Source organism: Haemaphysalis longicornis, unplaced genomic scaffold (assembly GCF_048455015.1).
Source record: "Haemaphysalis longicornis isolate Haplotype H1 unplaced genomic scaffold, Haemaphysalis longicornis Haplotype H1 scaffold_1, whole genome shotgun sequence".
NCBI lineage: Eukaryota > Metazoa > Arthropoda > Arachnida > Ixodida > Ixodidae > Haemaphysalis > Haemaphysalis longicornis.
In genome coordinates, this window is record NW_027526203.1 from 280,872,084 (window position 1) to 280,891,875 (window position 19,792).

Consider the following 19,792-nt stretch of genomic DNA (forward strand, 5'->3'; position numbering starts at 1 on the left):
TGCGCAGGGGTTCTCAAGACTTTGCCAAAACTCAAGTTTACAAGCTAATTTTTTTCTTTCGGAGAACCGTTAATCACCCTTTGGGCAATCATAATATTGAATTTCTAGAGCGCCTAGTTCATGAGAGGACAAGGCCAAAGCTTCATGAACACTACGCAGCTACTAGCTTGGGCCTTCGGTGTCACATGAGCTGTACCAGTGATTTATACCGTTATATAGACCGTTTTTCGTAAGTACATTAACAGCGGAGCGGTTCATAGGCTTGTAAGCTTAGCTTTTGTAAGCTGGATTTCCCACGTTTTCGTAGCACAGTAAAGGATACTCGTAAAGAAAAAAAAAAGGCGGTAATGGAAGCGGACGCGGAGGAAGGAGACCAGCGACGACAATCTGGCCGCGACCGCTAAGAGTGGGCCCCGAATACCGTGATGCGGAAAACGCAAGACGTCGGCGAGGCTACAACACCGCTGAACGCTTCCGGGCGCGACGGCGCGGTTTCAGCGGGTGGCTCCAGAGTGGAATGGTAGTGATTTTTTTTTTCATATATTTATTCGACGGACACAACATTTTTAATAGGTAGGCTAAAGACCAATGTGCTGCATGAACGTCACGGCCCAATTCGCTGACTTCGATTCCACTAAAATAAAGTGAAATGGAAGCGGATCGGTCATAGAGGAGGTGTAAACATGCATCCTTCCTGGTCCAACGAAAGAAATGTCATAGCGATATACCAGTCCATCACCACTCATTATTTACTACTACACTCATTATTTGAGACTCGAGGCCATGTGCCAATTGCATTTGGCCCCGACATCGGTCGAGCGGCGCCGGTACTACCATTCGCATAACGTCACCGAACTTTCCACAGCACGCATTCGTAGACGCACCCTATCAGCTTCCGACTTCACTGAACTCCGGTTTCGCGGAGACCCTCCGAGGCGCACAATATAAATGCTAATGCATTTTAAAATATGCTTAAATCCAAGAAGGCGATAAAAGTGCTTTCGTCTTCCTCGGTCGACTGGCCAGTGAGCGTCCTTCCGTCTCTCTCTCTCTCTCTCTCTCTCTCTCTCTCTCTCTCTCTCTCTCTCTCTCTCTCTCTCTCTCTCTCTCTCTCTCTCTCTCTCTCTCTCTCTCTCTCTCTCTCTCTCACACACACACACACACACACACACACACACACACACACACACGCACGCACGCACACACACACTTCTCCATGCGCAGGGAGGACCAGGCTGACTAGCTTTCATTTGCCCTCTCTGTTTCAGCCATGAATAAACGTTTTTAACTCAGTTAATTTTGAATACATAAAAAATCCCGTATGGATGAGGAATGCACATTTGATCAAACAGTACTCCCTTTCTGCACGGTAAACATTTCAAAAACAACCTGTAACTCAATAGCTCAACATTTTCAAGTTCCGCAATTTCCCAGTGACCGCTTCTACCCAGCTTTCACTTACTGAACTATAAGTTTAGTTTATCCAGGAATAAAGTCAGCGCTCACTGATGCGACCGGCGGTGCCACAGACGGCTGCGATGAGAAGCAACCGCAAATATTCGACCACCATTCCTCCTTGCCATGCAAGCGGTGAGGTAGATATACAACAGCGGCACAACTGAAAGGGTTGCATAGCTTACTCCTGCCGCGTTATTGTAGTGAAGCCATTGGCTCTCCCCGTAAGCGCATACTGCTACCCTAACAGGCGTTGTCCCTCGTATAGGCGGAGTCCATATGGAAGTGGCCCAGTTTACTAACCGAGGCTCCTTTTTTTTTTCTGTTTGGTGTTGCAATACACAGCATAACACATGCGTGTCACGTTCACACGATCCGTCTTTTTAAGTATCGGTTTTAACGGGTTAGTGGTTCTCGTGCGCCACGGTTGTTGAACGCTGGTGCTGACAAGTTTGACCGGGAAGCCCCAAAAACAGCATAGGTACGCCTCTGCGACGTTTGCTCGATGTTAGCGTGACGTCAAAAGAGACACGCAGCAGCAGCGGAAAAGGACGGTTCGCGACGGACAATGCGGCACGTAAGGGATGGGAGTATTTTGGAACGAGCGAGGTCAACAGTGGGCCGGTCAATAAGAAATGTCGGTCCGTGCTCCCGGGACTACCTCCAATAGATCTGCAGCCGGAACACCGGACGCCAGCCGAAATAGATTCCACAGGGAAGTGCACGCCGAGCGGGGGCGCGCACCGCCTCGAGGAAAGGGAATCCTGCTCCCGAATCTGGGCGAGGGCGCGGGAAACGCGCCGCCACCCACCAGAACGGGGCTCCACGAGCCGCGCGGGTCGCTCGGTAAAGGGGAGGGGAGTCTCGGGCGAGAGCGAGAAAGGGCAGCGTCCCACAGCGCGGCTGACAGGGATGATGTCCTTTACCGCTAGTCGACTTCCCGGGGAAACGCTTTCGCCCCCGCGCCCGTTCGCCCTTTCCTGCTCCCCATTCAGAAAGCAGACGTGGGCGCTGCAGAGGGCGCCCGGGGCGATGAAGGCAGTGGGGCACCCGTTGCTCTCGCACCAGCGCTCGAGAGACGGGACGTCGTTCGTCGCTGCGCCATCGAGGGGCGACAACAGCGCCAACAGCCGCCACGAATGCTCCCCGGGTGGCGCACCGTGCATAAACCAACCTTCCATTCGGAGTTACGCGGACAAAAGAAAAAGAAAAAGAAAGACAAGACGACAGAAACAGGGATTTTTGTTACGTCTATTCTTTACTTTCTGACTACGCGCGCAGGCTCGTAGCCGAATGTTTTTCTCGTTTCTTTTTTTTTTCCATTCCGTCCAGGGTTGACCGAAAGTGGAGTTTTGTACGGAAATATGCTTTATTGCTTTCTTCAAGGCAATTTTAACTCATTAGAAGCTGCTGCCGATACTTCTTCTAGAGTACCTCAAGAGAGCCACAGTCGGACGTGCACCAGACAAACTGGGAGCAAGCACCAGCTTTGGGAGGTCGTTCCGGATTGATCGAGTACGCAAAAGCCGCTCACCTTTGTTCGTCTTCAACTCAAGCGGGCAAAGGCGCGCCCTCCAGCCGGCGATTCCAGCCTCTGGTGAGAAAAAAAGATAAAAACAAAACCTTGGTCAGTCAAGCTTTAAAGCAGCTCACGAAAACTTGACAGCGACAGTCACAGGCGCAGCCAAGGGCGAAGCTACAATACGCATTTCCCTGCGTATTTTCGAAATTCGAGGCACGTTTTTCTTCTTCTTTCGAACCTATTATTCTACAAGTGCGCAGGGGTACCTAGCTTGGAAGTATATACAAGGTATACGTCAACTTCTAGAAACTTTCGCTTTGCTAAAAGCGGGGAGGTCGCTTAGAATGAAGAAAATGCGGTATATTCAGACATTCGCGCCTTTTTTTTTTTATTGAGCGAAGTCTGAGGTTTCGGTTTTTTTTTTTTTTTTTCACTGACACCACTGAAACAACAACGGCCTCGTGACTACGTCGTAGCAATATTCCACAGACATGTGGACGCCTGCAGGGGAGCAGGGATATATACTAGTCAATGCGGAACACTTTAAGGGCTGGGCTTGTCGCCGTAGCTTTTTTTTTTTTAATTGCGAGAGTTTGCCCTACGGCGTAGCTCCTACGGGGTCATGGTATCTAGCCACCGTAGTCACGCGGCGTCACATACCCCAAACAGAGACTTCTAAAAGATCCCAGCCCCCCATCGGGATTGAACCTGGGTCTCTCGCGTTACGAAGCCGACGTCAATAACATTGCGCCACACAGGCACACGTTACTCATATGAAAAGCGTTGGGAGCGATCTTTTCGCTGCACCGTTGCCACATACGCTGCCGTTGCTGGGCCGCAAATAAGTACACAATAGTACAAAACAAGGATAGAATCATAAATTAACGCATTAATTACCATAAATTAATGCAAACTCAATCCAGTGTCTCTTTGTAGGTCTTTTCAGGGGCGGCGGAGCTCTCTTTTGACTTCTTTCGGTAGCAACGCGAGGCTGATAATGAAACTAGTCAAGAGGGGGCACCACGGCCCCTCTAGCGAATCAATGCTCTGCAATCGACGGCTTTCAAGTTGAGTGGAACTGCTCTAATTTTTTACAACGTATATTCAAAATCTGTGCTTCTCGCGTACAAACAATATATCTGTTATCAGAACACACCACAGTGAACTGATCAGGATTAACTTAGGAAAAATGTGACCACTGAAACGCCGTGTAGACAGGCTTTTAGGCGAAGCTTATACGACTAGAGGTTCACGTATTTTTGATGCCCGAGAACAAAAACTCCCCAGGCTCCGCGTGTCTTTGAAGCGCAAAACGTTCTATACAGCGATGCGCTGGAAAACGAGCGTCCACTGTGCGTGCTTTAGCACGTGGTCACCAGTAAAGTCACACGCCGTTCAAATCGTGATTTGGACTTAAAGCTTATACGTCTCATCACTTTAACATGCATCTTGAATAGATTAGTAAATAATAGACAATATTCGCAAAATCAAAACCTGACTTAGACTTCAGGCTATATCTCATCACTGGGACTTGCATTTTGAATAGATTAGTTATGGCCACCTCTATCAAGACCAGTAGAGTCAAAGTAATTAATAGTGTGTGCGGGAATGCATGTCTTTCTTTGGGATGCTCTTGAAGGTAAGTTGCGCTTGTTATGATAACAGAGACGGACACAGGCAGAAAAACAACACTTGGACAAGAAGGCGGCGCACTAACAACTGCTTTATTCTGAACAAGACGAAGACACACACACACACACACACACACACACACACACACACACACACACACACACACACACACACACACACACACACATATATATATATATATATATATATATATATATATATATATATATATATATATATATATATATATATATATATATATAGCGAAGGTGAAACAACAAATTCCGGAAATATGTGGAAGAGAAGTCGAAAGGGTAAAATATAAAGATATAAAGGTAAGGAGGGTGTCGAAGCCAGTCCACGTGCAGTCGTTAAAAAGATTATTCTAAACACTGAATCTCCCGCTGGGTGAGCGAAACGGATGGGGTGCTGACGCACTCTTCCTCATGCCCTGATATCATGGAAAACGCTTCATAAATCTCAGGGGACATTTTATCTCTAGCGCGGAACAAAATGGTGGTTTTGCCAAAGCAACCTCGCACGGTGTGTCGCCAGATTTCCCACTGTGCTGACCTGTTGGCAGGCATATCTGTGTTCCCGAAGTCCTTCGTTGACACGGGCCTGGTTGCCCGATGTAGAAACGACCGCAAGACAAGGGAACCTTATACACAACTCCCTGTGCGCAATTCAAACTCCTGTGCACAACTCCCTGTGCGCAATTGTACATAGACTCATATAGCCATTAATCTCAAATTTGCGAATGCGCCAGCACCCACATTGTCAGCCGGAATCACGGGACATCGAGCCAATCGGAGAATGCTTCCGGTCAAGATGGTGAATCCACGAACACTTCCCGAAGTGAGGGACGACTTGTCGCACAGCGCCGCACACGAAAGGGTCCTCTTTTTTTCTGGTCCTGTTCCCCCTCTCCCCCCATTCTTTTTTCTACTTGGGAACGGGTAGCGACACTAGGTAGCGAAACGTGTTACCGCAGCATCTCCGCATCGCGTCATCGCGTGAATGCCGGCTACCGAGAGCGTGCCGGCCAACAAGCCTTCTCGGCCGAAGCGCGCGCATGCAGCCGGTTTGTGGGGCCATCAGGACCGCCGCGATCCGGACAGATCGCGGGATCAACGCCACGAAGCAGCGGAGAAGCCGAGCAGGCCGGCTAATCGATCACCTGCGGAGGTCACGCGGAGCAGGCAAAAGCAGACCCGCTCCGACGACGTGCTTGGGATTACCACTTTTTACGGGCCGCTCCTACCCCGGCCTGCCGCCGCGCCACCGCTTGATCTGCAAGTTCCGTCCCTCGTCCATTCGATTCGCACCCCGCGGGAACAATACACGCGCCCCGGGAGTTCGCGGACCAGCTGCGAGATTTGTGTGCGCTCGGAAGGGAGTGCAACACGGACAGAGGTCACGCAAAGCGCTGGAACAAGGCGCGATAACGGTCAGGGCGCACGGCGTGTAGAAAAGTGTTGTGGCTGCTGCCTTAATTAAGAAAAGGGCGACACAAAACTGGCCACCCTCCTCGGATATCTCCAAACACTTGTGGAAGAAAGAACGGCCGCGGGGAATTGTGCGGGTATATGTAGTGAAGGGTGAGGGCGTCACTTCCCCTGTCGAGTGGTACCGGCGAGATTGCTTCATCCGCACCGCTCCTACATCGTTTACTTACCGACCTAGGTACGAATTCGCTGAATTAGTTGTCTCTCAAGTAGCATTAAAATGCAGTACTGGTGGGCAAGGAAGCGGCTGCAAATGTCGTGCATGGTTTAGTCTTAAGGCTCTTCTTTATTTCAGAATAACTATTCAAATAATGTAAACCAGGGATATCTTGCTAATGATGAGAAGGGATAGCAAAAGCTAAGGTTCATGGTGGGTATGGGTAAAACATAGCAGAGGAAAAATAGTTAGTGGGGATACAAAATGCTGCTTTTGCTAATTGGGTGGATAAAGGATTGATTGATTGATTGATTGAGGGGGTTTAACGCACCGACGCAACTCAGGCGATGAGGCGCGCCGTAGTGGAGGGCTCCGGATTAATTTTGACCACCTGGGGATCTTTAACGTGCGCCGAAATCTCGTACACACGGGCGTTTTTGCTTTTCGCCTCCATCAGAAAAGCGGCCGCCGCGGCCGGGAATCGAACCCGCGACCTCGTGCTCAGCAGCACAACGCCTTAGCCACTGGGTGGATAGAGGGGAAGGGGGAGATCATATAATGAATTATGCCGGAAGTTAGCGGAAAGAATGTGCGAATGGATAACTCCGTAGAAATTGGTATTGTTTCTTTCTTGTATTTGTAAATTGCGTTCGCAAAATTTTCCCATCTTGAATCCTTTAAGAATGCATCCCCCATTAATAGTTCAGCGCATTTATTACTGGGTTTTAACGTACTGAAAGCTACGGAAAGCACCAGAAACCTATTGGTCGCGGTAAAATTGTCTTATTTACGCCTCATCTTTGCCGTTTTATGGTGATGACGTCGAGCGACCTCGTTCTTCAGAGCTGCTTCGATTTCCCAGTCCTGGACGGTCCGCGGGCAGCCCGAGGACTGCCTTCGGAATACAGCGAGCGCCGATTCGCCTCCCAGGCAGTCCGCAGACGATCTGGGACTGACAATTGACGAGACCCAAGATAACACGACGCATATACGTCTCTCCTTTTCTAGCGTCCCACAGTTTTGTTTCCTAGAAGACATTTCAACAATCACATGAGAATGATTCAGTGCGATACCTACGCAGAGTTGCGCGACTGGGCACAAAACCGATCACCATATCGATGGGTTGACAGAGCCGAGATTTTAGAGCTCCCCCAGCGAATTAATACACGGAAAGGCACGGACCCGAACACTCGGAAGCTTTCTCTTTTTGCATCGGGTACTCGTCTCGGTTTTGGAAACAGGAAGGGCGCGCTTGTTCATTAAAGCACAGCTTTAGTGTTCTCAGTGATGGCGTTTGTAACGCGAAAACGGGTGAAGTGTAAGAGAAAAGAAACGCTTGCGGTGGCCGGAATCAAACCTGGGTCCATCGGGTTATGAAGCCGGCGTCTAAAATGTTGCTCCATTTCGACATGGTCGAAACGGTTTGGAAAACTTAGACGACAACCAAAGAATCCGTCACGAGAAAGCTTTGCGTTCAACCATCGTCGTCGTTTGGCGGAGGGGTGCATGATTCTCATGGCGCAATCACGGGAATTTCGGTGCACACGCAAAAACCAGCAGAGGGACGCGTTGTCACGTTGCGGAAGCGGCCGGCGAGGTAGACGCGCGCGTTTTCTCCCAGTCCTCTCCGGACATAGCGCTAACAGTTATCGGGAAAAGGATGGATTGACCGATTTGTATTCCGCGATCGTCTAAGGGTACTTCTTAATCGCAGACGTCGCAAAGCAGGCCGACGAGCAGGACGTCGACTTTCGTCGCTCTGCGACATCGCAGCCGATCGCTCTCCGACCGATTTTCCTCGTCGCGCGATGCCATCGCAGGCGGCCATTCATGGCCGCCGAAACGGCTGACGTAACGCGTTAACCGGAAACCAAGCGATTGTTTACTTCCGGCATTGCGAATTGGGGGCCGGCCTCCGCCGGCAAGGATACGGGGGCAAGGAGAACTGGCATGCACTTCGGTTGTGAGGTCATCGGGCTGAGCGAACATATTTGATCGAATCAACGAACAGCGTGGGACTATCAACGCGAAGAAACGCGTCTCATTGTAGAAGCAAGCAATCTTCGAAGATACCTAGATGAAGGGAGAGGCGGTACATTGACTTCAGCCTTCTCGTACTTTTATCAGCGCACATCCGATAGAATAAACTTTTCAAAAACAGTCACTTTTTTGAAAATGTTACTTGGAAAGTCACTTTTTTTTACAGTCACTTTTTAGAAACATACACTTTTTTGAATGAAGCCAAGGTTTATTCACCAAAGATGAAGATAACTGGCTGAGCAACAACTGCAAGACAGCCCAACAGTCAAAGCCCTGGGGTTGATGATACACAAGGGCGACAGCTTGGCTAGCTCAGGCTAAACACCAAGCTGCTCAAACGCTAGCACTAATACGCCGTATCGCTCCCAAAGCTGGTGGAGCCAGCTCACACGTGGCGCGACAAATAGTGAGAGCGGTATTACAACCGCGCTTGGTCTACTCTGCTCAGTTCCAGCATTTGACGGCAACGCAGTGGGATCGACTGGAAGCAATTAACGAGAGGCTATGAGAGCAATTACTGCGCTCCCACGCATCACCCCTGTAGTTGCTCTCAAAGAACATGCCCAATTGAACACGTTGGATGAACTTGCTCATCAACATCGCAAAGCTCGAGAACTGAAGGCTTCATTGTGTGATTCTGCGCGAGCATTAATAGCTTACGCAGTCCCGCATACACTGCCAGCCCTACCACAGCGGGTGCTTCCCCCGTGGCAGTTCGTGCAATTGAGCGGCAACAAGCCAACTGACCTTCGTCGCCCACAGTCAAACACTTCGGCGACTGCCCTTCAACAACACATCACCGACATGGATAGCCACCTTCCACTCGGCTCCACCATATTATATACAGATGCTAGTATTGAAGACACTGTGATTGCCACTGCAATTCATTGCACTAGCCACCCAGCCCTCAGTAAGACATCCAGATTTAAGGTCCCGGAACCTCCAACATTGTTCTGTGCGGAACTTGTAGCCATTAGAGAGGCTCTCCTGGCTGTACAACCGGACTCACTTTGCGGCCCGGAGCTTGCATCGTAATTCGCACCGATGCCCTTCAAGCAGTCCGCTTAGTACGGTTAGTGAGCCGTAGCCCTATGCTGGCCCAGAGTATTCACCACCTTAGGGCACGAATTACTCACAAGATACTGATTGAATGGGTTTCGCGTGACCTACTGACGGCCCACTGCAAGGCAAACGTATAGCAGCTCGGCTAGCAGTCTCCATTCCATCTCAGACTTTCCCGTTAGAGCTGGATGATGCGACTCTCCTGCTGACTATAGGAACACCTCCGACGCCGCACACGTGCTCTAATTCCACCGTGTGCTGCCACCCTCCCCCCGGGTCTTACCCGTGCCGAGGAGGTTGCGCTTAGGAGGATCCGGGTGGGGGTGGCCTTAACTCCCGCCGTGACCCGCCAATGGCCTCACTTCAAAGATTGTTTTACAGACCCCGGTTGCCCAGTTTGCCACCGCTGCTGTGGTCTTGCCTCGCTTTGCGTCCTACGAGACTGCGACATCTTGCGGCGACGGGACTCCGCGTATACGACGCATCCGCATACAACACATGGTTATACGGGCCCCATCATCGTTCCCGCCTACACTTTACACGCGAAGCGAACATTCTCATGTCCATCTAACAAACTTTCCTCATCATCAACTCATACCCCTTATATATGCCCTGTGGCAAAAAAAAAACGCAAAAAAAAAAAACTGCCTCAATGTTCCTTCTGTTTCTATGAGCGATAAAGAGAACACCTTCCTAAAAGGGCGAGCTTTAAGAATACGGTGGTAGGATCAGATAGGGCGAATGAGTTTCTACCGAAAATTTTTGTATTACGCTAAGAGCATACAGCAAGCTTTGGCGGCGGTTGATTGTTCTCAGGCTGTATCGTTTTTCAATATAGGTGTGAGTTGCTAATGCAGCGTGTGTATTGACTGTTCTCTATTTTGTGTTTGTGTATCAATTTTCGCTGATTTTTCAATGCTTAGTGAATGAGAAAGCATAACTGTCCAATTACCGTGTGTTTCTTCTCGCTCTCATCATTATTGTTTTCTTTTTGCAGATTCTTCCTGCTCCGTATGCAGACAGCCCCTTATCCCCCTCTCAATTTTCCCCACTCAAGAAATAGGCCACTCTTCCTACAATAATTTCGCCAAATTCAATTAAACGATGGATTTTTTTCTTACCGAGTTTTCTCACGCTTTCGCAATAATAACAACTGTAAGGGACATACACGTACGAAAGTAAACTTTTTCTTTTTCTTTCTTTCTTTCTTTCCTTTTTTTTCTTGTTTTTTACTCTTGCTGATCGCATTCGGCAATTTAAGGGCAGCCGGAAGGCCTCCTTCGTGACCCTCGTATTTCCAATCAGTGGTTATGGTTTTCTTGGGATCGCCGCGTATTTTGGTCGGAAAGCTTCAGAATCAACAGCTTCGAATGGTCGTCATTAGTGCGAGCACGGCCAACTCGTGTTTTACCATTTCAGACCTGAGTAAAGCCTACAATAAGAGAACGCGAAAACATCCTCTACGTGGAAAGTCGCATCTTCCCTCTTAGATTTTGTTTGTTCATAAAATGTATCATTATGTTTGTCTCCACGAAAACACATCGTAGGTTTGGTGGAAGCGCTTAATACGGAGAGCTGAGAGCTGGCGAGCGACGACAAGAAAAATATAACTGTCGGTGTATTTGGTTGCCCACGGGCGAAGGGGTCAATCATGTGGTGGACCTCACTAAAGTGAGCGCGGCTACCTGTTGAAAGAAAAAAAGTCTATACACTGCGGTACTCATCCTACGAGAAAGAAAAAAAAGCATTTCTCGGGGGACTTATATTACACTTATGTGCTTTGAAGGCGCAAACCTGGCGATACTTATCAAAGACTTCTTTACTGCTAAAACTTATTCGCGTCTCTTTCTTCGCTTTCGTTGCTTCGTCTTTTGGCGCGAAACAAACACTTCAACAGGCAGGCTGATGACACTCGCCAGAGCTGGCCCAGGATCAGAGTTCTGAGCGGATGTGGTCCAGCTGTTCGACTCACGTTCCGTCACGATCCCTTGTCACTCGGCACGCACTGGTTTAATTTTTCTTTAACGGCTGGGAGCGTGCGGTGGTAGCGCAGTGGAGACGCACAGGGCTCCCACTTTTGAGACCCGGGTTCAAAATCCCATAGGAACTAAGACGTGTTTCTATTTTCTCTTTACGGCCACGGCCATTTTCTGTACCGGCAGCTACAAAAACAACGACAGTATACGTAGCGCAATGGGGCACTTACGGCTTTCGCGCTTAGAGGGACACTGAGGTGATTTGTAAACATTGCGGGATTACTATAGAGCAAATTGCAGTCTGGAGTCTCTACGCCATGTTTCGACCACTTTTGCTGCGTTTACGCGACCTTATCCAGTAGAAAAATTAATTCGAAAATACTGTCCTCCTCTCTGCATCCTCCTTGACGATATCCTATGACGTTTCGTGTGACGTCAAAACAAGATGGATTGGCTTGGCTGCGCTACTGCATGGCTTGCCGACCCTCCGACAGAATCACTCGGCCCAGCGTCTAGTCGGCCGGCCACCGGCGGGTCGTCGCAATTTGTTCGCTCAGTTGAAACTAACCCACGACGCGTTTGTGCCTGGAAGAATGTGCCTTTAGTTGGTTAGTTTGTAGACTGTATCAAGCTCAGTCCAAGTCGCTCCACACAAGCGCACATGCGACGCTTCGCTGACTGGTAGGCTAGCAGAAAAATCTAAGGCCAATTGAAGGCGGGAGAAGAGTCAGCGAAGTTAATATAGGTACTAAGGAATTTAAATCAACCGCAACTTTACCGCACAGCGTAAAACCAATGTGCGGGACGCCCTTTTTGCGCTGGGCGAACTAGCACAGCGGCCAGCAGCCCGACGACGCATTTGTGCATTGCTTTTGTGCCTAAGGAATGCAGTCGCTAGAGGTAAGATATTTGTGGGAATTTGGGCAACGCTTACTCCACGAGCGCTATTTAAGAAATAATCATATAAGCTACTTGAAGTGCTAAAACTAAACAAAAATGTAAACAGGCTGGATATGCTGTTGTTCATTTTTAAGTTACGCAATGTTTATATTAAGCATTCTTTGCCGAGTACCACCACAAAAATGCAGATATCGCGGAAGCTGCAACTGTAATCGTTATAATAGCGTAAATGTGGATAACTGGTCACACGAAATTTTGAAAAACTAAAAATAACAAAACTATAAAAAGAATTGCGAAAAACGGCGAAACGTGTAACGCCCTGCACTCCCACAATAATGCAGATTTCGTGAAGTTCCACCTGTAATCGTTATATTAGCGTCAATGCGATAATTTGCCGAAAGAAATTTTGAAATACTAAAAAATAAGAAAAATATAAAAACATTTCTGGAATTGCGAACCGTACAACGCCCTGCATTTTCACAATAATGAAGATTTTGCGAAAGTTCCACCAGTAATCGTTATGATATATTAGCGAAAATGGATATTATTTGTCCAACGAAATTTTGAAACACTAACGGAATAAGAAGAAATATAAAAAAATTACGGAAAATGGCGAAACCGGGTAACGTCCTGCATTATCACAATAATGCAGATTTCGCGAATGTTCCATCTGCAATCAGTATAATTGCGTAAATGGAGATAATTGGTAGGACAGGATTAAAAAACAAAAAAAATGCCTGTAAAGAACTCACTTTCAAGACAAGCGGCATAAGAATGCTACCCATTAGTAGACAATTCTCTGAATTTCTGCAGAATTTTTTTTACGAAATCTGCGGCTTCGTTCCCCAACATGTTTGCTACGAGGTTGCCGTCTGCGTTGATGAAATCTGCGTCATTCCAATTCTTGTTCCTTTAGACATCTAATTAAACTGCTTTGTAAACTGTCTACCAAGCTGTACGCGAACTGGAATGCAGCCTAGGTGTATTGTTTTGCAAATCGCAAGTTCGAATCCCCGACAGCGCAAGTTTTCTTTTTCTTTTTGAAGTCGATTTTTCACCATTTTTTTTAGGTCGATTTTTCACCACCGTTCACCATTTTTGCGCTGTAACATTCATTGCTCCACGAGCGAGATCGCAGAACGCGTGCATACCGACACTGACGCACTGGCAAGTTCTCGTTGGCGTGGCGTTGCCATAAGGACCGACTGCTTGCGGGCGCAGCCCCGAATCAGCCGACCTTTGGCCTGGTGCGAATACGCCTCCTACGGTAGAGGCACGAGCTAGGCAAGCTCCGAAGGTGTGGGAAAAGCGCATCGCATTTGAGCGTATCCGGTGACGCGGAGGGCGTTTATCCGCTGCGTACGCTTCGGCTAGTGATTGTTACGATTTCAAGCCGTGCTGGTAGGCTTATCTGCCGCATTTTACAGCCGACAACATAGCAGAAGCGCGGTATGCCGATTACTGAGATATCGAGAATGCCCATTCAACGATAACGGCGGATGCCAAGCATGTTGTTTCACCGAACCGCAATCGGAATTGGTTAGAATTCTAATTTTGGACATCGTCCAATCACGAAGGACCTTGTATTGACGTCATTGCTGTTAGTTGGTGCGGCCGCCGCAAACCGCGAATGGTAGTTTTTCTTATTTCAGGCTTTATAAAATAAATAACGCCACATTGCCCAAATAAACAACGAAAACTGCGTTTATTTGAGCCAGTCATGCAATGCAAGCAAAACAGAAGCTTGACAAATTCACTTCAGTGTCCCTTTAACTCACCAAACTTCAGTGACTTACATGCGCGTCCGTTACAGTGCCTGCCTACGCCTGCAATACAGCGCAGTCAAGTTCTGAACGAAACCCAGCCAGGGATATTTATACACCCCCCCCCCCCCCCTACACCCCCCTACCCCCCCCCCCCCCAGAAGGATTTCGACCCCCCCCCCCATAAAGCTTCCACAACCACAAGCACCCTGCCCAGGGATTTGTACACCCCCCCCCAACCGCCCCTCAACACCCCCCCCCCCCCCCAGGAGGGTTTCGACCCCCCAAAATCGAAATTCTGGATAAACCCCTGAATTCAGCTGACCGCGTTGGAGTTTCGCTCAACGGTTAACGTGACAGCGACAATGAACTCAGTGTAGTGAACGCTAAGCGTCACTCATCGTTAAATCCAAGTGCGATAGCATTATTCTATCAGTCCAAGAAGGTTGCATTGATAAACCAGTACCAACTACGATGCACGTTCAAAACGCGTGCCCGAAGCGGTGGAGAGTGCTTGTTAACGACGCTCCCAGGCGGCGCCACACGACGCAAGCTTGCACGCCGACTGTCCGGGCAGAGACGAACGAGCGGACCGAAATAGAGAGGCTACGACAAATTGCGACATTCCGGGCAGCGACGAGAGGCGAGCACGCAGCCGATTTAGATCCACGGAAGCCCAGCCTGAAAGCAGCCGAGAAAAATAACGCTGCGCCGATCGCTGAACACTGATAGCGCGAAGGACCCTGCTGTCCCGTATGTGGTTCGCTTCAGAGCGGGACCAAGCGCGCCTCTCCCGGTTCATTTACGAAGAGTTTGTTTCGACCAGCCCGAGGACGACACCGAATAGGTTTCGTAAAAGAACGTTTTAATCTTAGGGTTGCACAATGACACTGCGTCATTACTAGTGGGACCGACGGCGTTCTGTCAAAAAAACAATCTTCTTTTAGGTAGTCCGTAAATGCGTTTACTTAGTGCGCAAAAGATCGCCTCAGGGGTTCCTTCTTTTTTTGCAACATGGGTCTTGGAAGGTTTGACGATCGATTGGACGCGCTTTTAGCTTTCGCGGTTCTCTCAACTTTCTGTAGGGAGGAATGGTAGTTTTTTGCGTTTATTCAACGAGTTCCTCGTTCCTATTATGTTAAGGTACACGTATATATAGGGTCTTAGTTCTGGCAGCTTTGGTGCCAAAGGTAGTATTAGAGGGTTTCCCACGGGCCAAAACTTCGAAAAAAAAAAAAAAACTCATGTCGTAAAAAGCGTATATAGAAAATGTCAGATGAGCTGCGTAACAAACTGCGCTGCCTTGAAAGAAACGTTTTGCTTTGGTTAAGACAGGTGGAGCCACGATTTCGTGGCGATCATTTGTCCGTAATGGTCGCGCCATTCTCGTAGGAGAAAATCGTTTTTATTCGATGCATAAATAAGCAGGCAAGTTCCGTCTTCAATCTTAAACATTTTCAACCATTGAATGCGACCCTCGTGGATATAGCTTGAGCGGAAATGAGAGAGCGGGAGTATAACACCCATTCGTTTTTTAGTGTTGCAGCACTCTGAACATGTATATATATTTTTTTCCTGAGCAGCGGAAATACACACCCCGTAGTGCAGCGGAGAGGTGACGAGCCGCCTGGATCGCTGCCTAAGGCTAACCGGTTATTAGTAAAGGAAGAAGGCTAAAATATCACAGACAATGTGCAGTATATAATGACAGCTTACTTCTCCAAGGTTTTTTGAACACGATTTACTCTTCCTTCATGCGCGAAGCGACAATTAGCGACTTCTGCATCCGTGTATGCGTGTGCGCGCAAGCCCTTGGGGACACGCGCGCGCATGCACGCACGCGCGCACGCACGCACACTCAAAAAGAGTCTAGAATATTACGCGGATGTGAAGCAAGAGAGCACAAATTAAGAATTAGCAGAAGCATAAATGATACCTGTAGCTAGACCGACCAATGAGACAGCCCGGAGAATTTTTAGCGTAAGCCGAAGTCTTGTTCACTTTTCAATAGGACAGGGGGGAGGGGGGGGGGGGGCGCTAAGAAAGGACGGTAGCATAATGGGGCTTGAATATTGAATCGGATGGTCGGAGAATACTTGACGCGACAAATGAGTGATGATATAGGCACTCAGTACTAAGTGATCTTACGTCACAGGGAGCACATTATAGGATTCCTTCATATGCACTACACATTGTGGGCCCAACCTTCATAATGCGCATGCAAGGCCGCTGCTCCTAATCTGGTAAACTTCGATTTTGCGAAGAGTCAGGATTCAGATTGCGGGGCTTTCTCCGCCATGTTCCTAGCCAGCAATCTCTACGTGACTTTTCAAGAAAGTCATTCCAAAATAAAATCGGGCCGCACATATTCTATTTATGCTGGCAGCCGCATAAAATAGAAATTATTCCCATTTCACGAAGCCGTGCTCCGTTTACTTTCTGGGGCACCTGTACATTTCACGGCCTTCTTCTTTCAGGAAATAAATTAGGCTTAAATTTTAAAGGCCCATCGAAGTACAATCAGTGAATTAGCCCTGACCAGTCTCCGTTGTGGGTGCGTGCCAAAAACACTGAGGGCATCATCACCATCATCACCACCACCATCATCATCGTCGTCGTCGTTTTAGCTTCACAGTCGATTCCGCGTCCATACGGACGACGATGAGTGATGACGAGGATAACGGCGACGCGCAGAACCGAAACTTACCGCGCACAACCAGCTGTGAAAATTTGTTCGCCCTCTGGCAATTGCAAGGTGGCTTTAAACGCGATACCTGTCGGCAGCATGATGTATTGGGCGCGGTTAATGCGGAGCGGGTTGATGCGATCGTGCTCCGAATTCCTGGCTTGATCAGCCGAGGGTCCTACGCAGTCAAGCTCTGGAGTGGCTTCGAGATCTGCTCTCACCACGATGATCAGCTATTTTACAATACTCCTCACGAGAACAAAACAGAACAAAGCAAAAAAAAAAAAAAAAAAAACAGAAGGTCGTGTAAAGTATGTCCACAGCAACACGAAGTTGTACTTTCCGATTTTTGTCGCTTCCTTGTTTCGACTCATTTCTTTTTGTTTTGTTTTTGCTTTGTTACCCACTCCTCTTTACTTTTTTCCTCCTTCCATGCCCTCCCTCTCTCTTTTTCCTACGCCCCCCCCCCCCCCACCCCTCCCAATGACATCCTGCACGCGCCACTGATACGGACCTGCGTGAGCAACCTTCTATATTACTACAACAATATCTACAGTTGGCCCTGAATTTCCTATTTGTCTCTACATGAGTCATAACAGTTCGTACAGACGTGCTTACGTGCTTACACAGTTAGGGCCCACGTTGACACACCCCTTCACCAGCTGAAAAATTATGTACGCCAGTGGCCTGTATGCAGCAAGCGCGAGGGAGAGCAACGCAACACCGGTTGTTCCACGAGCTAAATTTGCATGCGAGCAAAACATTGGCCGGGGAAAAGAGGGCCGAAAATTTTTTTTCGAACCACACCTTTCTTCCTTCGGTGCCCTAGCTGTTTCCCTAGCTGGACATGGAGTGGAAAAGGGGCGAGGGGAAGCCTCCGATGAAGGCCAGAAAACAGGGGCTCGTGGGCGGCTGGGACCACGAGCGCCATCCTGCGCTGCCGGCGCTGCGGGCCATTGTGAAGCGCTGGCGAGGGCAGGGAATGCCCGATCGTCACACGGGAACGTCGGTGACGCCGCTCCCGAACCGCGGGTTCTCAGGGCCCCGTTGCAGGGAGCCACGAACGCGCTCAGTCTCGGACGCGCACTTTCACTCCCCATCCCTCCGGCTCTGAGCGCGACTACTGCAGCGGCGGTACGAACGGCGCTAGCGTGACGTCATTTTCAGGATTTCCGTGTTTGTCGACTGCTGCCTCACTTCGGCTAGGTCTAACGGTTGTTTCTTTGCGTTCATACGACGTTATCAGCTCGCGCGAATAGCGCCCCAGTTGTACTCCGCGGAAAGTTGTTCGTTGTTGCCTTGCCGCTACTTCGCAAGCTCTCGTACGAAACAAAAGTCAGTGCTCCGTAATGAAATGATTGATTGATTGTAGGTTTTAACGCGCCGACGCAACGCAGGCGATGATGGGGGCCTTATTGGAGGGCTCTGGATTAATTTGACTACTTGGGGATATTTAACGTGCGCCGAAACCTCGTGCACATGGGCGTTTTTGCTTTCCGCCTCCATCAGAAAAGCGGCCGCCGCGGCCGGGAATCGAACCCGCGTCTTTGTGCTCAGCAGCACAACACCGTAATGAAATGAACTCGCACAGCGTCAACATCGAGGATCTTTAACGTGCGGCGAAATCTCGCCCCACAGGCGTCTCTTCCTCTTTTCTTTGCCAGAAAAACGGCCGCCGCGACCGGGATCGAACTCGCGGCCTTGGGCTCAGCTCCACAACGCCTTAGCCACCGAGCGCTGTAGCAAGCTTTCGAGAAAACCAACCAAGCCAGCTGCTAATGCCCGACCACTAAGAAAGGTCAATAGCATACGAGAAAGGGGGCTGTGACAGTTACAAGGATTCCAATATTGCCTTGTGGGACCGCTGGCCTCATTTAAAATGAAAACGTAATCTAGCTGTTTCAAACGTTACAGAATCCTAGAAAATGTCGTTTTCTGCGGTATGCGAGAAAATACCGAAATCCCAAGAATGCCTTCGATTCCACTACATAATTATGTACCCGCAAACCAGCAATCAACGTTTATTCATTTTTGGCAGTTTAAGGCCATCTGCACTCAAAATTTCAACCTCTTGAAAACGTTGTTTTCGAATAGTTTCCCTACAAATACTGCAAGATAGAAAAATATGACAGCTGAAATTCGCGTATCCGCGGCGCAAACGACCATCAAAAATCGGAGATTTCGAAATCGAAATTGAGAGGGGCACGGCCATTACGCCCAGCCGGCTGGAACGTCGGCTTACTAGCGACAAAGCCGCGGCGCCGGGGTTGTCCGGTGTCGGAGCGCATCCTAAACTACCATTAATTGCGGCACATTCCACAACGTGCGCTATGGAATAAACATAAACAAACACCGCACGTGCATGCCCAGAGCCACGTGGAAAAGCGAAGAGTGCCTTCGGTTGAAGGGGCCATGAAGACAAAATACAAATTTGTTTAATTGTAAAACATGTAAAATATGAAAGCGATTTCACTAAAGTGAATACGAGTGCATGGTAGCGCTCGAAAGGGGGCAGCACCGCTTAGTAATTCGTGGTTGTCTAGTCTTTTGTTTAGTTAATTTAACCACCACTTTCGAAACAAAGGACGCATGATGAGCCTGGTGTCGTTTGCGCTGTTGCTCAGCTTCGACGGGCGGGGAGCTGAGCATCCATATCGGTCGAAGCACTTGGTCGGCCACCCGCCGCCGTGGCTCAGTGGCTATGGCGGTGTGCTGCTGAGCGCAAGGACGCGGGTTTGATTCCCGGCTGCGGCGGCCGCTTTTCTGATGGAAGCGAAAAGCGAGAACGCCCGTGTGTTCGAGATTTCGGTGCACGTTAAAGATTCTCAGGTGGTCAAAATTAATCTGGAGCCCTCCACTACGGCGCGCCTCATCGCGTGTGTAGCGCCGGCGCGTAAAACCCAACAATAAAAAATGTGGTTGATTCCTCTGCCATATAGGAATCGGTAAAACACGAAAGTGAACTGTCGCAAAGCCCCCTTTCAGTTTGCTTTTCCTATTTTTGTAGCATCCTTCTTCGGCCACCAAGGCCCAGCTTTTCTAAGAAACGCATGCGGAGTGCGTCTTTGCGCGCTGACCGACCGGAGGGCGC

General features: G+C 49.0%; 1 protein-coding gene across 2 annotated transcripts in view; it reads right to left on the bottom strand.

Annotated features, from left to right (window-relative positions):
* Tna (Zinc finger MIZ domain-containing protein tonalli) overlaps window positions 1-19,792 on the bottom strand; it is a 333,903-nt gene that overhangs the window by 216,259 nt on the left and 97,852 nt on the right. For both annotated transcript variants that reach the window (XM_077678781.1, XM_077678789.1), the window contains exon 2: window positions 2,990-3,049. The gene's annotated coding sequence lies outside the window, so the exon portion shown is untranslated. The remainder of the gene's footprint in view (window positions 1-2,989; window positions 3,050-19,792) is intronic.